Source organism: Alosa pseudoharengus, unplaced genomic scaffold, assembly GCF_046254945.1.
Source record: "Alosa pseudoharengus isolate Yale_2024_CS ecotype anadromous, Long Island Sound unplaced genomic scaffold, YU_APseudo_1.1 YU_APseudo_1.1_scf_18, whole genome shotgun sequence".
Taxonomy (NCBI): Eukaryota; Metazoa; Chordata; class Actinopteri; order Clupeiformes; family Clupeidae; genus Alosa; species Alosa pseudoharengus.
Window position 1 is genome coordinate 2,341,185 of NW_027468650.1, and position 16,412 is coordinate 2,357,596.

Below are 16,412 nucleotides of genomic sequence, written 5' to 3' on the forward strand. Positions count from 1 at the left end.
TGCTCCTCCCTTGTGTGCTGTCTCCCCAGCCACTGAAGTGCTGGATTCCCTATGGGGGTGCTAACCCTAGCCCTGCCCAGGCCAGGCGTGACCAGTGGCAACCGGACATGGGCCAGCTCCGGGCCAGCTCTGGGCCAGGCGTGACTGGACGTGGGCCAGCTTGTCTCTCTGCTCAGCAACGGCTTGTTTGCGCAGGCAGGCAGCGCCCTGAAAGGAACTCACAGGCTCTTGTTGTTCTCATCCCATCCACCCAAACGTAGTTATTTACTGGCATGGCTAACAGCTGGATTAGGCATGGCATCATTTCACTTGGAAATGTCTCACCTAACATCCTATTAGTGCTGCAAGTATAAACCACTTGCATTGCCATAGATGAAAATGTTTACAAATAACAATAATAATTCTATAACCAACTATTTTTAAAAACTGTACTAATGCTAACAATCAGTTAGCTTACCAGTATGAATGAATAGGCCTATTTGATAGTGTCACAAACAGCCATCTAAACACAGTACTTAGGTCCTGATCATGCAGCAGAAACTGGGATTCAAACACCACAGATGCAGTGTGAACGTTGGGTTAGGGTTCAGATGCAGTGCAGAGACCTGTGAACGTTGGGTTAGGGTTCAGATGCAGAGACGTGTGAACGTTGGGTTAGGGTTCAGATGCAGTGATGTGAACGTTGGGTTAGGGTTCACAGATGCAGTGATGTGAACGTTGGGTTAGGGTTCACAGATGCAGTGATGTGAACGTTGGGTTAGGGTTCACAGATGCAGTGATGTGAACGTTGGGTTAGGGTTCACAAATGCAGTGATGTGAACGTTGGGTTAGGGTTCAGATGCAGTGTGAACGTTGGGTTAGGGTTCAGATGCAGTGTGAACGTTGGATTAGGGTTCAGATGCAGTGATGTGAACGTTGGGTTAGGGTTCAGATGCAGAGACGTGTGAACGTTGGGTTAGGGTTCAGATGCAGTGATGTGAACGTTGGGTTAGGGTTCAGATGCAGTGTGAACGTTGGGTTAGGGTTCAGATGCAGAGACGTGTGAACGTTGCTGCCTTCATTCTGTCAAGACTTGCAGAGCAGGTAGTTAGCTCGTCAAAACAAAACAAAAATATAGATCAAACATTGTGCATGACAGCAGTCTCAACAAGACAACAAGACCTTTCATCATGGGTTTCCATGCGATTCAACACACTACAAAACACACACACACTCACATACAGAGAGAAAGAGAGAGAGAGAGAGAGGGAGGGAGAGAAGGAGGGAGAGAGAGAGAGAGGGAGGGAGGGAGAGAAAGGTCAATCAGAGATGATGACATGCTCAGGCATGATATAACTGAGATGATGACAAGTGCAGGCATGAGATGAGATGACTTAAATATGCAATTAGAACAGTGTGTGCAAGGAGAGTGTGTGCAATTAGAACAGTGTGTGCAAGGAGAGTGTGTGCGAAGCTCTGGCACTCTGCTGCTTCGCTGCTGGCGTTGGACCAACTGTCAGTCACTAAGCACCTCAAGCGTTTGGATTTGACTGAACAGGTTGTTAAGCAAAATCATCCTGGGAAAATCCTTTACATTCTCTTGTAACGCATTTCCAGTTAAAAGTCCCCTACACCCCCCATTTCTTTAGTCAAGCCACGGTTACAGCATAGGGTTACACCTCATTTCAAGCCACGGTTACACCATAGGGTTACACCTCATTTGTTTAAAAATGGCACATTCCTTTATCTTTTAGTTATTTAAGGTTTGCCTTACTCTTCACATGAAGTACTTGGGCTTTAACCAAATGCTGCTTTGCATATAAACCATTTTGGTAAAAACACAATCAGCACGAGTTAACAGCATTGGTCAAGATAAGTAGTCCATTCCCTGTTTTCTCTGATTAAAGACACAATGCTCAGCCACATGTTCTTATGACTCACAGCTCAAAGAGTCCAGAAGGATCTCATCTAATTTGACATTTGTCTTGTCCTATCACAGCCTGCCTTGTCCTATCACAACCTGCCTTGTCCAATCACAGCCTGCCTTGTCCCATCACAGCCTTCCTTGTCCAATCACAGCCTGCCTTGTCCAATCACAGCCTGCCTTGTCCCATCACAGCCTTCCTTGTCCAATCACAGCCTGCCTTGTCCCATCACAGCCTGCCTTGCCCCATCACAGCCTGCCTTGCCCCATCACAGCCTGTGTGTTCAACTGTATAAACAACTGTGAATTGGATTCCATTGAAACACTTGGTTGGCCTCTAGTCAGCAAACACTTAGTCAGAGACCTGCATGAGGACAATTGGGCCGGATATGCCAGCCAGGACTTGACTAGCTCATAAATCAAGAGAGAGACATGACAGCAGGCAGGCAGAAAAATGGTGGATTACTTCACATGTAGAAATAAAACAATAATTGTGAGTGCTAGCCTTTACTTCTAAAGTTTATTTTGATGCTCAGGAGGTTTTAGCACCAAGTTGTGAATAAATCAAGCTGTGGAGAGCGTTAGCCCTTTTTTTATGGATTACTTAACCGGCATGATGAAACGTGACTCCATCATCTTACATAGGCCTACATGAAGTTATTCGCCTGCTAAGGCTAATGTGGCATCTATGCCATTAGCTGACCCATACAAGCCTTGGCAATGTGCATAATCTTTAAAGGTTTCAAATGCTACCCAGCAGACATATGTGGAGGTTTTGGCCAGACGTCTAATGTCAGTCATGTAGAGCAGCAGTTGTCTCTGTTCAGCTGTCATTATTAAGACGAGAACACACTGGCTTTTGGTCAAAAGTAAAATCTCTACATTTTAAAGACTTTTGCACACTAGGATCTGTAATTGAATATGTCAATAATTAATGCTGTAAGAAACCCCATTTACACTTATAAGGATGTGAAGAAACTGCTCCAAAAACTCAAATGACAAAGGGTTTGGAGACTGTGAAAACGTGATTGTTGAATCACCAGCTAACTGGCCAGTCTGATCCACATAGATATGCAGTGACCAGCTAACTGGCCAGTCTGATCCACATAGATATGCAGTGACCAGCTAACTGGCCAGTCTGATCCACATAGATATGCAGTGACCAGCTAACTGGCCAGTCTGATCCACATAGATATGCAGTGACCAGCTAACTGGCCAGTCTGATCCACATAGATATGCAGTGACCAGCTAACTGGCCAGTCTGATCCACATAGATATGCAGTGACCAGCTAACTGGCCAGTCTGATCCACATATGCAGTGCTCAGCTAACTGGCCAGTCTGATCCACATAGATATGCAGTGACCAGCTAACTGGCCAGTCTGATCCACATAGATATGCAGTGACCAGCTAACTGGCCAGTCTGATCCACATAGATATGCAGTGACCAGCTAACTGGCCAGTCTGATCCACATAGATATGCAGTGACCAGCTAACTGGCCAGTCTGATCCACATAGATATGTAGTGACCAGCTAACTGGCCAGTCTGATCCACATATGCAGTGCCCAGCTAACTGGCCAGTCTGATCCACATAGATATGCAGTGACCAGCTAACTGGCCAGTCTGATCCACATAGATATGCAGTGACCAGCTAACTGGCCAGTCTGATCCACATAGATATGCAGTGACCAGCTAACTGGCCAGTCTGATCCACATAGATATGCAGTGACCAGCTAACTGGCCAGTCTGATCCACATAGATATGCAGTGCCCAGCTAACTGGCCTGTCTGATCCACATAGATATGCAGTGACCAGCTAACTGGCCAGTCTGATCCACATGCAGTGACCAGCTATCTGGCCAGTCTGATCCACATAGGTATGCAGTGACCAGCTAACTGGCCAGTCTGATCCACATGCAGTGCCCAGCTATCTGGCCAGTCTGATCCACATAGGTATGCAGTGACCAGCTATCTGGCCAGTCTGATCCACATAGATATGCAGTGACCAGCTAACTGGCCAGTCTGATCCACATATGCAGTGCCCAGCTATCTGGCCAGTCTGATCCACATAGATATGCAGTGCCCAGCTAACTGGCCAGTCTGATCCACATAGATATGCAGTGACCAGCTAACTGGCCAGTCTGATCCACATATGCAGTGCCCAGCTATCTGGCCAGTCTGATCCACATAGATATGCAGTGCCCAGCTAACTGGCCAGTCTGATCCACATAGATATGCAGTGACCAGCTAACTGGCCAGTCTGATCCACATAGATATGCAGTGCCCAGCTATCTGGCCAGTCTGATCCACATAGATATGCAGTGACCAGCTATCTGGCCAGTCTGATCCACATAGATATGCAGTGACCAGCTAACTGGCCAGTCTGATCCACATAGATATGCAGTGCCGAGCTATCTGGCCAGTCTGATCCACATAGATGTGCAGTGCCCAGCTGATCTGATCCAAAGATCTCATTATCCTGAAGTCCAAAAGAAAAGAAGAGAGGGGGTCATTCTGTCCTCTCAGGCCTCCAAATAAACCTAAAACCAACTCAAATATCTGCAGTTCCATTCTGCTGGGTACCTTCATAAGGGAATCACCTTCAAATATCTGCCCACTGTCAAGCTCAGACCTAAGGCTCAGGCCTATGTTACAGTAATAGTGTTGAGCTCAGACCTATGTTAATAGTGTTGAGCTCAGACCTAAGGCTCAGGCCTATGTTACAGTAATAGTGTTGAGCTCAGACCTATGTTAATAATGTTGAGCTCAGACCTAAGGCTCAGGCCTATGTTACAGTAATAGTGTTGAGCTCAGACCTATGTTAATAATGTTGAGCTCAGACCTAAGGCTCAGGCCTATGTTACAGTAATAGTGTTGAGCTCAGACCTATGTTAATAATGTTGAGCTCAGACCTATGGCTCAGGCCTATGTTACAGTAATAGTGTTGAGCTCAGACCTATGTTAATAGTGTTGAGCTCAGACCTAAGGCTCAGGCCTATGTTACAGTAATAGTGTTGAGCTCAGACCTATGTTAATAATGTTGAGCTCAGACCTATGGCTCAGGCCTATGTTACAGTAATAGTGTTGAGCTCAGACCTATGGCTCAGGCCTATGTTGGTTGTTGCAACTTAATAGTGTTGAGCTCAGACCTATGTTAATAGTGTTGACTATTTCATTTCTGAAGTAGTGGTCATGCTTGACTGTATAGTGTGATAAAAATACTGTTTCATGGTGTAATGTCAAATGCTCTAAAAGAACATGAATATTCTTGCCAATTTCTCTATTAATAAAATCCTGTAAGTGGCAGAAAAAAAGTGACAATTTCAGACAATAAGTACTGAGTCCGTGTGCAGTCTGTGTGTCCGTGTGTCCTGAGTCCGTGTGCAGTGGCCCGAGAGTCCATCCAGAGCAGCAGAGCATGAGCATTTCAGACGCATGAGCATTTCAGACGCATGCCAACAGCCGGGCGGACGCGCTGACGCCCGGTCAATACAGATGTGTCAACAGCTTTGATATCGATCACCTAAGAGCGGAACAAATCACATCAAAACCCTCGTCAGAAGAAACCCACGTGTCCACCCAACGGGCATTGCCAGTGTTTACTTGGCTCTATATGTTCTATATATATGTTCTATACTATATATTGGTACTTGGCTCTATATGTTCGCTCACATGCTTGGATTTGCTTGACCTACTGGCATTATTTACATTATTTACACTCTCTCACTCTTCCTGATTATTTACAGATCTCTCACTCTTCCTGATTATTTACAGATCTCTCACTCTTCCTGGCAAGCAAAGGAACATGACACACAAGACAAATGATCTTATCACAGACAACACAGCCTTGATCTGAGAGCTTGTGTGTGTTTAGTGCGTGGGCATTTTGGATACACTGACCTGAGAGCTTGTGTGTGTTTAGTGCGTGGGCATTTTGGATACACTGACCTGAGAGCTTGTGTGTGTTTAGTGCGTGGGCATTTTGGATACACTGACCTGAGAGCTTGTGTGTGTTTAGTGCGTAGGCATTTTGGATACACTGACCCAGGACATGTGCACAACACATATGTGTTGGTGTGTGTACTTGTGTGTGTGTGGGGGTGGGTGTGTGTGTGTGTGTATGTGGGGGGGAGGGGGGGGGTAATGTAGGAGTGCATGCACATCTATATATTTCAACAGGTGCGGGGTAAAGACATATATGCACACTGTCACTGTACATCTTCGTCTGGTACATCCTGTGTGTGTGGGTGTATGTGTGTGTGTGTGTGTGTGTGGGTGGCCATGTGCTTTTTGGAGTACCTTGGTCAACATGTCATGCGGAGTCACTGTCCCATATCAGCTAGATTAGTCATCAGCCTGTGCAACCCACGCCATGTTACTGGAAGACCGATGCAACTTTGTCTGAACAACAAAAGCCCATTGAGCTTCTTCATGTGTGAGTTGCATTGCATCATCACTTGAAGATAACATGCCTGCAATGCAATCATCTTGTTGATACTACACACTTCTGGGTCTTTAGCTGCCAATTGCTGCTCCCAACCCTCCGGCATTTTAATGCACAGGGATTCTACAGAAAGACCAGCAAAGGTCACATGTTGAAGTGCTAAATATGTATGTAAACTGTTTAAAGATCACATAATTTAAACCATGACAAATAAAAGGGCAAAAAAATCACAAAGTCAAAACAAGACAAGGAAATGCCAGGGCAGCTATTATGCTCCATTCTGGTTCTCTGGTTTCACGAGAATAGATTGGTGTTTCTGCAACAAGCAACAGGCAACAGGCCTGAAAGATCAAAAGGAAGTCTTTTTCTCACTTCCATTCCATTCCATTGGGGAATCTCACAACGTCATGAATGATGACTGGTGATAAACATCTCATAACTCCCCCGCCACCACCACCTAGCCTGGCCGTCAGCACAGCACAAGCCCTGCAGGGACAAGCACATTCTTCTGTCAGCAGCGCCTCTTCAAGCGTCACCATCGACAGCCACAATGAGAGCCATGTGCACAGGCTGCAGACTAATTGAATTGTGGCAAATAAAATCTTTGGAGGCTGAAATTAGACGGCCCATTTAAACAAGGCCGGGGCGGCAGCACCTCCTGAGAATGCCCCGGCCCTGACCACGTCAGACTCCAGCGGAGCTAATGGGCCTGATGGGTTTATTAGTGCCGTCGCTGGTTAGAAAAGGGTCAACGCCGGGTGACCGCAGTGGAGAATAGCCATACTTTGCCATAAGTCTCCTAATTCTTAAGAAGGTTTGACATAGGAGCGTTGAAGAGAAGTGCTAACTAATATGTATGTAAACTGTTTAAATATCACATGTTGAAGTGCTAACTAATATGTATGTAAACTGTTTAAAGATCACATGTTGAAGTGCTAACTAATATGTATGTAAACTGTTTAAAGATCACATGTTGAAGTGCTAAATATGTATGTAAACTGTTTAAAGATCACATATTGAAGTGCTAAATATGTATGTAAACTGTTTAAAGATCACATGTTGAAGTGCTAACTAATATGTATGTAAACTGTTTAAAGATCACATGTTGAAGTGCTAAATATGTATGTAAACTGTTTAAAGATCACATGTTGAATTGCTAAATATGTATGTAAACTGTTTAAAGATCACATGTTGGAAGTGCTAACTAATATGTATGTAAACTGTTTAAAGATCACATGTTGAAGTGCTAACTAATATGTATGTAAACTGTTTAAAGATCATATGTATGTAAACTGTTTAAGGATGACATGTTGAAGTGCTAACTAATATGTATGTAAACTGTTTAAAGATCATATGTATGTAAATTGTTTAAGGATCACATGTTGAAGCTGTCGTATGGTATGTTTTGTGTACTCTGTACAAGGCATGTTAACTAAATGTTTGATTTCATTACTGTCAATAAAATGAAGCGAGTCTTCCAAAGATATAGAGGTTGTTTTTACAGTAGGTCAACCAAGGATCAAATGCACCTTCATCACCTTGAGGCGAATGTACCTTTGTCCATTTGTGCACCACCATTGCAAAAGTATTTGCTGATTAATATCTGGGGAACAAATAATAACTAAGAGAACAAATTAAGGGTAGGTCAAACAAGCTGGTTAACATAGGGTGGTCAAACAAGCAGCAAACCCATAAGCTGCTCAGGCTGGTTTACTCAGCAGGGTGTTACTGGCATGTAAATAAATAGACAGTTGTCTTCAAAGTTTCATTGCTCATTATTTATGTCTTTGACAAATATGAAAAATAACTTTTAAAACACTTCATCTTTGTTAGAAAATCTTGCCTGTGATCTAAGTTTTAATATTGAAACCCTTAAATATTAAATATATTTTCAGACCAAGGACCACTTAACCAAAAACAAAAAAACTCACGGACCACCTAGCTAAAAAAAGAGTAGACCTACTTCAACGGCATATTACACAATATGTGTACTCACTGCACCACCTTGCTTATTGAATTTTGCACCTTGCTTATTGTTTCAGAGGATTCATATGATTTAAACTGGCACCGCTTACATAGGCAGTGTTGCAGAAATGTTTGGATTTACATACAAGTTGGTTCAATATTGCAAACAACTCATCTATATTCTATTTTACCACGTCTGCTCGCGGACCACTTGGGATAGTTTGCGGACCACCAGTGGTCCCCGGACCGCACTTTGAGAAACAAAAGGTTCCAGGGCCCGATGCTGTGGGCAGCTGTACATGTGAGGTGTGGATTTGATAGATGTAACTAGATTATCGGCGTAACAGAGGAGGCGCCAGAGTGACCCCCCCCCCCAGGCTGCGGTGAGTATCAGGACTCAATGGGCCTTGTGTGTGTGTGTGTGTGTGTGTCTGTGTGTGTGTGTGTGTGCTCTCCAGACACTCAATAGCACACGGGTCGCAAACGGCTGACAAGAGCTGTATTGACGTTCTTTAAAACAGAGGGTGACAGAAAATGTTTTTGCCATTGAACGCATTCCTCGGTTTAACTGTAAATCAATTTCAGCACAATGTTGGCCTTTCCACTCAATTAGGCAGGGAGTCGCAGACATATGGGACGACATCAATTTGCGGTTCTGAAATAATTGAGGGTCACAGATATTGGTCATCCACTAGAACACGGCAGCATGGAGCAAAGTAATACATCATGATTTCAATATTGCCTTCTGCAATCTGTGTGTGTGTGTGTGTGTGTGTGTGTTACTTCATGATTTCAATATTGCCTTCTGCAATCTGTGTGTGTGTGTGTGTGTGTGTGTGTGTGTGTGTGTGTGTGTGTTACTTCATGATTTCAATATTGCCTTCTGCAATCTGTGTGTGTGTGTGTGTGTCTTACTTCATGATTTCAATATTGCCTTCTGCAATCTGTGTGTGTGTGTGTGTGTGTGTGTGTCTTACTTCATGATTTCAATATTGCCTTCTGCAATCTGTGTGGTGTGTGTGTGTGTGTGTGTGTGTCTTACTTAATGATTGCAATATTGCCTTGCTGAAGTTGGGAAAAGGGAAACTCGTGATTACTTTACGTTTACAATGTACCAACCAAAGTATTTATCATGGATGTAAACAACAATAAAACAAAACATGTCAAATATGAAGGTGAGTACTGCAATCTGTGTGGTGTGTGTGCGTGAGGGGTTCAGTACACATGCATAGGTCAAAGGTCAGACAGTTTTGGGGCTGCCATGTTGCCCCTCAGGACACACACACACACACACACACACCACATCGTGCTCCTCCAACCGTGACGGGACTTGACTGAACTTGCAGCCTGAGCTGAAGGCCAAGTACAATATGATCAGATCCATTAGTTCCATTAACCAAATAAAACTTCCATGAGAAATTTTATTGAATTCTATTGATGTTTAGGTGGCCCACCGAGCCTCTGAAGTTTCCAACTAAAGACGTCCAAAGCTAGGCTGTAAATATCCTTTTTTCTTAAATAACGGCAAAAATAATGGGTCTAGCCCTATAATGTCAATGGAAGTTGAATATAAATAGGGACTTTCCGCATCATTTGGTGTGAGTCGTGTGTCTCTATCTTTATTACTTCCTGAGATATGACAGTAGTGTACATTTTCGGGGAAGATGCAATAAAAATTGCCTTTGCCAGGCATTTTCAATAAACAACATGAAAGTAGACTATCAATAAAAGCTTGCTGTCATGGGTTTTGCCACCAAATTTGAAGGCTGGAAAACAATATATGTGGTCAGCTAATGCCTTATCGAATGAGCCAAATCATATTTCATATTTCAAGTCCTCCTTGTTCTTTCAGCGTTCTCTGGTCACAGAGCAAAAGTCTTGTCAGTTTTTCTCCATCTTCTGAAGTTTCTCCAATGTAGAATGCTGGTCCGTCATTTCAGTGGGATAGCTCAGAGTTTGGCATTTTCATCCAAATCAATGACATTCATGCCATTTGGGGGCAGCCGTGGCCTACTGGTTACTGCCCCGAGCAGACAGCTCACTGTGCCGGGATTAGTGTGTGCTTCACCTCACTGTATGTTCACTATGTGCTGTGTGTGTTTCACTAATTCACGGATTGGGATAAATCCAGAGACCAAATTTCCCTCACGGGATAAAAGAGTATATATACTTATACTTAAAAGTTTGATTTTTTTCACAGGCTTTCCTTTCTGATAGCAAAGATTTAAAAAAAAATTGCCATGAATTTAGGCTAGATTATGCCCGGTGCTTCTTTCTGTTAATTTGAGGCACAACTGAATGGTGTTATGGAACCGCGGACCGAAAGAAAAATAAACTACATGTTTTCCTGATCAATAAATACTTATTAATTCATAAAATATAGAGGCATAACATTAGGTGGAAGTGGTAGGCTATGGGTGCTCATTCAATGTGTATGCGTGTTTGTGAAAGTGAAACTGACCCACTCGTGGGTAGGTGAATGAAGTGGATTCCTGCAATGTGAAAACAGCATAGCGATTGGATAGCCTAATAAATCGCGACTTGTTGTAGGCCTAACAGCTTATATCGTAGCAAATAGCCTATGGCGATGCCGATGACAGATAGGCCTACACTTATTTCACTCGTCTCGCTGGAGTGAGCGCATAATGTGGGCTGTTGCGCAAGGAAATTAATTAGGGAGATGATCTGCATCTCCATTTACCAAACGCTATAGTTTTACTAACATCTCCACTGTTAACGTGAAATATGTCTCCATGCAAGGTAGTGTCAAGCAGCAGTGAAGTGAAAACCTTATCATGCAGGTAGCCAATGTTCACGGCACCTGAGTCAGACAGAAAACGGGCCCTGCTTGCTCTGTTAAAGTTTGTATGCCCCTTCCAAACTGCGTTAAAAGGGTATATTTAACAGCCAGAATTTAAAAAATTTCCAGGGGGAGACACCCCCGAACCCCCCATAATATGACCAGGACCACCTCTCACAAAATACTATCAACGTCCCTGCTACCGGTCCGTCAGATATGACAACTGTGTTTAGTGAAAAATGTTGCTGTAGACCGTTTGGACAGCAAAGGGAGATTACAGCCTAATAATAAAAACAGCTGCTGGAATTCATTTCTGTGTGGGCCTGAGTTATAATATATGACATAATGTACTACATTTTCATTGTGTGCAATTGTGCACCAGCCTGCACAGCGACAGCAAAGAGAGAAGTGCTGGCTGCATGCGCAAACGCGCCCGCGCGCGTCGCGGTCAGGGGGAGGGGGGGCCTTTTTTGATATTGTGCACAAGGGCCCATATTTGTTTAATCCGTCCCTGCACCTGGGACAGTACGATATTTGCTGATTCCCACTTTGTCCTGTTTTCTGATGAACCATCCGAAAGATACCACACGAAGCAATAGAGAACTTGGCGACAGTTTGGGAGATGGGATCCAGTGATAATCGAGGTGTTTTTCATCAAATAACATATTATTCAAAATAGAAAAAAAAAATGTTTTTCTGAGAAAAATCACCAAAATATGTATGGCAACATAAAGAAACCCAATGTTTATCCAATGAGCTGTGTGCTTTATGCCCTTAATACAGTTAGTTTTTAAATAACTACTGGCTAAAAAATTGATAATAGTGAAATAATGTGAAATATACCCCCATAGTCCCCCATATTGCGAGGTGATTTCCTGAATTTGGCAACAATTTCGACCATTCATAAAGGTTGATGGTGGGCCACCTAAATATTATCCAATTTACTTTAATTTACAATTTACAAATTTACCAGGAATGTTTTTTTTTGCTTATTGGAACATAATAAGCATAGGGACAGATTAATTTGCATATGTCAAGGCGGATGATGCACCCTACTAAATACACACATAATGTGGCATACTCTCTGATAATACACACATAATGTGGCATCCTCTGATAAGTACACACATAATGTGTGTGTGTGTGTGTGTGTGTGTAAGTGTGTGTGTGTGTATGTGTGTGTGTAAGTGTGTGTGTGTAAGTGTGTGTGTGTGTGTGTGTGTCTGTGCGTGTATGTGACAGTAGTTACTTATTTAGCCCTTATGTCCTCTAACTGTGTTACCCTGACAGAGAGACCCTTTGAACTATTTAATTGTAAGATTCTTTAAACTATTTAATTGTAAGATTCTTTAAACTATTTAATTGTATTAGGCACTGGGCACATTGGTGATTGTGCTGCTGCTGGCATTTCTAATAGTCTTTCCTCATGCTGAGTTATATTCTAAAGGCCCAGGAATTCAAGGAATTTTAAGAGTGTGTAAAAGAGTGACAACAAGTCACAGAGTTACAAACCATTACAACCAGTAACTAGCTTGATCAAACCATTACAACCAGTAACTAGCTTGATCAAGCCATTACAACCAGTAACTAGCTTGATCAAATCATTACAACCAGTAACTAGCTTGATCAAGCCATTACAACCAGTAAATAGCCATTACAACCAGTAACTAGCTTGATCAAGCCATTACAACCAGAAACTAGCTTGATAAAGCCATTACAACCAGTAACTAGCTTGATCAAGCCATTACAACCAGTAAATAGCCATTACAACCAGTAACTAGCTTGATCAAACCATTACAACCAGTAACTAGCTTGATCAAGCCATTACAACCAGTAACTAGCTTGATCAAATCATTACAACCAGTAACTAGCTTGATCAAGCCATTACAACCAGTAAATAGCCATTATAACCAGTAACTAGCTTGATCAAGCCATTACAACCAGTAACTAGCTTGATAAAGCCATTACAACCAGTATCTAGCTTGATCAAACCATTACAACCAGTAACTAGCTTGATCAAGCCATTACAACCAGTAAATAGCCATTACAACCAGTAACTAGCTTGATCAAGCCATTACAACCAGTAACTAGCTTGATCAAGCCATTACAACCAGTAACTATCCATTAAAACCAATAACTAGCTTGATCAAGTACTGTATAAAATATTCAGCTGTTATCAAACATCTTGCATATTGCAGGACTCCCACTTGTTTTAAGCCGCGGTGTTCTTCAGCTTTAGAAGCGACATGGAGTCCCGTTTTCAACAGAGCTCTGTTGTGTTGTGTTGCGGTGTTCTTTAGCTTTAGAAGTGACATGGAGTCCCGTTTTCAACAGAGCTCTGTTGTGTTGTCAGCTGGCCGAGAAATGAGGGGTTTCCATGCCACATTTCCCAGATCTACACGCACATTCTCATTACCTAAACGTCCCCGGTCACCAGGGGTTGTTTGTGCAGCTAAATCACAACACCGGGTCAAGGGGACAGCGACCAAGTTTGTGCAAACACACTTGAACAAGCAAGTTGCACATGACTTGTGTGGACTGGACTATCCCACCGAGTGAAAACTCTTGAGACAAGGCCTCGGTTCAAAACTGATCCTGAGTCAGTTGATAACTGGCATATTACTGTTCACTATTCCTAGGATATTGCAAGTCCTTCACACTATGCCTTTACATTAAAATAAAGACAAGTCCTTCACACAATGCCTTTACTTTAAAATAAAGACAAGTCCTTGAATAACCATTCACCCTAACATGGAAAAATATTTTTTTTTATTCCATACCAGAGTAATCACACAGACTATAGCCCAGGGACTGCAATGATCACTATCTAATTTCAAACCATGAACCTGCGGAGAGAAGGAGAAGCAGCCTCAAGCCCAAGACGTGATAATCCCGCCCTCTGTAAGACCCTCTGGTTGCCTTCAATTAAAACAGTTGCACACACTGTACACTTAATGTCTGGAGAATTGGTTAATAGCAAAAACATCTCAATGCACAAGAAGCTCAGTCTCTCCCTCTCTCCCTCCTTCACATGATGCATTTAGATACAACACATCCTTGAATAGCCACCCACCCCAACATGGAAACATAACAACATGTTTATTCCAGAGTAATTGTACATACAAAGACTACAGCCCAGGAACTGCAATGATAACTTCCTAATATACCACCGGGCCAGAGACCCAATTTCCCCTGCAGGCTGGAGGGAAGGAGGGAGATGAGTTCAGCACTGCGCTGTCTGAGGTGTCCATATTTCCTCTTCCTTTGGGAATCTACGTACCATCCAGCTTTCCAGCTTTGCTACCTGAGAAAAGCTGCCACTGGAGAAAACCTGCTCTGCGGCATTGCTTTCCAAGCACAATATAACCATGCTCTGTTAACCAAACACTAACTGTGTTTAGCTGTTGTTCAGGGCCTCTAATTATGGGTATGGTTTGCAAAGCCACTTTTTCAGACACAATATGACACCCACGGCTTTGTGTCTCAGAGAGAGTTTCTGAACATCTTTTTGATAATGTGTGAAAAACTTTGCCTGAAGGCGATGATCTCTACACTCATGCTCACCATATCACTTACTCAGCTTGGCCAGCATACAACAAAACGAGGCGTGGAGAGAGAGCTAGATAGACATATCTTACTAGAAGGGACCTAAGTGAGGGACATTGTTAAAAAAAAAAAAAACTTGAAGACCCAAATCAGAGGTTCACACACTATACACCTGGACAGCTCCTGGCCCAGGGTCAGAAATCATGTGATTGATTTGAGCGTTTAGGGTGAGCTGGTTAATTAGTTTCTCTGGGGATTTGCAACAGCTACAAAATCTTTGTTCTCTGATCAAGACTTCGCAAGCTAAAACATCGCTAGAAAAGCCAGTTGCTGGTTTAAACTCTCTTAGATTGATTGACAGGAACATCAAAGGGACCTCTGACAGTTCAAACCAACAGCTCAGAGCCAAAACAGGAGAGGTGAGGGTCACAAAATCCCTTCAACATCAACCTTTCATAGCAACACAGATCATGTTTCATGACTCTAGGTGAGACCCTGAGACAGCCAGCGCGTCCTCTCTGGGATCTCAGACTGTCAGGCGCATTATAATCTCGATGAGGGACTTGTGGTTCATCACTCACTACATGCTTGTGTGCAGGAAAACAGAAACAATGTGGCTGAAGCAGACAGACAGGTCAGAGTATCAACGCAGCGAGCTTCACTTTGGAGGGTCTTTGTTTCATCGCCGGCTGAGCCAAAACAATGAAACCAGAGACGACAGAAAACAAACCACACACACACCACGACGATGAGTGCTCTTGGCAGAGCTGTGTGTGTGTGTGTGTGTGTATGTGTGTGTGTGTGAGAGTGTGTGTGTGTGTGTGTGTGTGTGTGTGTGTGTGTGTGTGTGTGTGGGAGAGTGTGTGTGAATGTGTGGGAGAGTGTTTTTAACAGGGTAATCCTCCTCTATAGAACCCCCAGCCACTCTCATTGACTCATTTTCATGACAGCCTCCACAACAAGGGCTCTTAAATACTGTGCACTTGAGCGAGTCTAATTCAATCAATAGGTCTTCTGTTAGAACAGTGTCGTCATGACAATATCAATTAAAACATGGAGATATGTAGGAGCACAAAGTAATTCTCCAAACTGCGTCTTTCATAACCTCTTTAAAAGCTACCCATAATCTGGGCTTTTTTAAAAACAAGAAGCCGGTACCTTGATTGACACTTATGATGCTGAGGGAGTGAAAGTGCTGAGGGGAGGCGTAACCATGACAATGACTGACATCAATTATCGCACTATCAATTAAGCTTCAGCCAGCAGAACGCCATCACTCATCAAATCCCTTTTTTCTGGTATGATAACAAAAAAACCTACACATGTCAGCAACTTCTAATCATCCCTGAACAATCGCCCATCTAGCAAGGGAATCCTGGGAGGGGGGTTGCTTTAAGTGAAAGGAAATGCTTCATCAGCCTCTCTACAACTGCAGAGTTCCTGGAGGATCTGGGCTTGCCATAATCACGACTGAAACCCATGGGGCAATGTACAGCTCACCGTGGGGCTAAAATAGATTTGATATTCCTTCAACTGAACTGGTCTCCCTCAGGCTGAGATCAAAACTATTTCAGAGCCTCTGGAAATCGCCTTGTTAATGGAAAGGCTTTAACAAATAAAGAGTGAAAATGACAAGGAAAGATTTCTCGATTTCTCTCTCTCTCTCTTTTATATACAGCATCAAACTACACAACACAACAACGGTCTGTTGGTGTAGATATCCCAGCACATGTCCCATATTTCACCCAACAAGAAC

The 16,412-nt window shown here is 43.1% G+C and overlaps 1 protein-coding gene across 3 annotated transcripts in view; it reads right to left on the minus strand.

Moving 5' to 3' along the window:
* The window catches only part of LOC143130826 (epidermal growth factor receptor), a 60,586-nt gene that overhangs the window by 42,683 nt on the left and 1,491 nt on the right, over positions 1-16,412 (minus strand). The window lies entirely within an intron of this gene.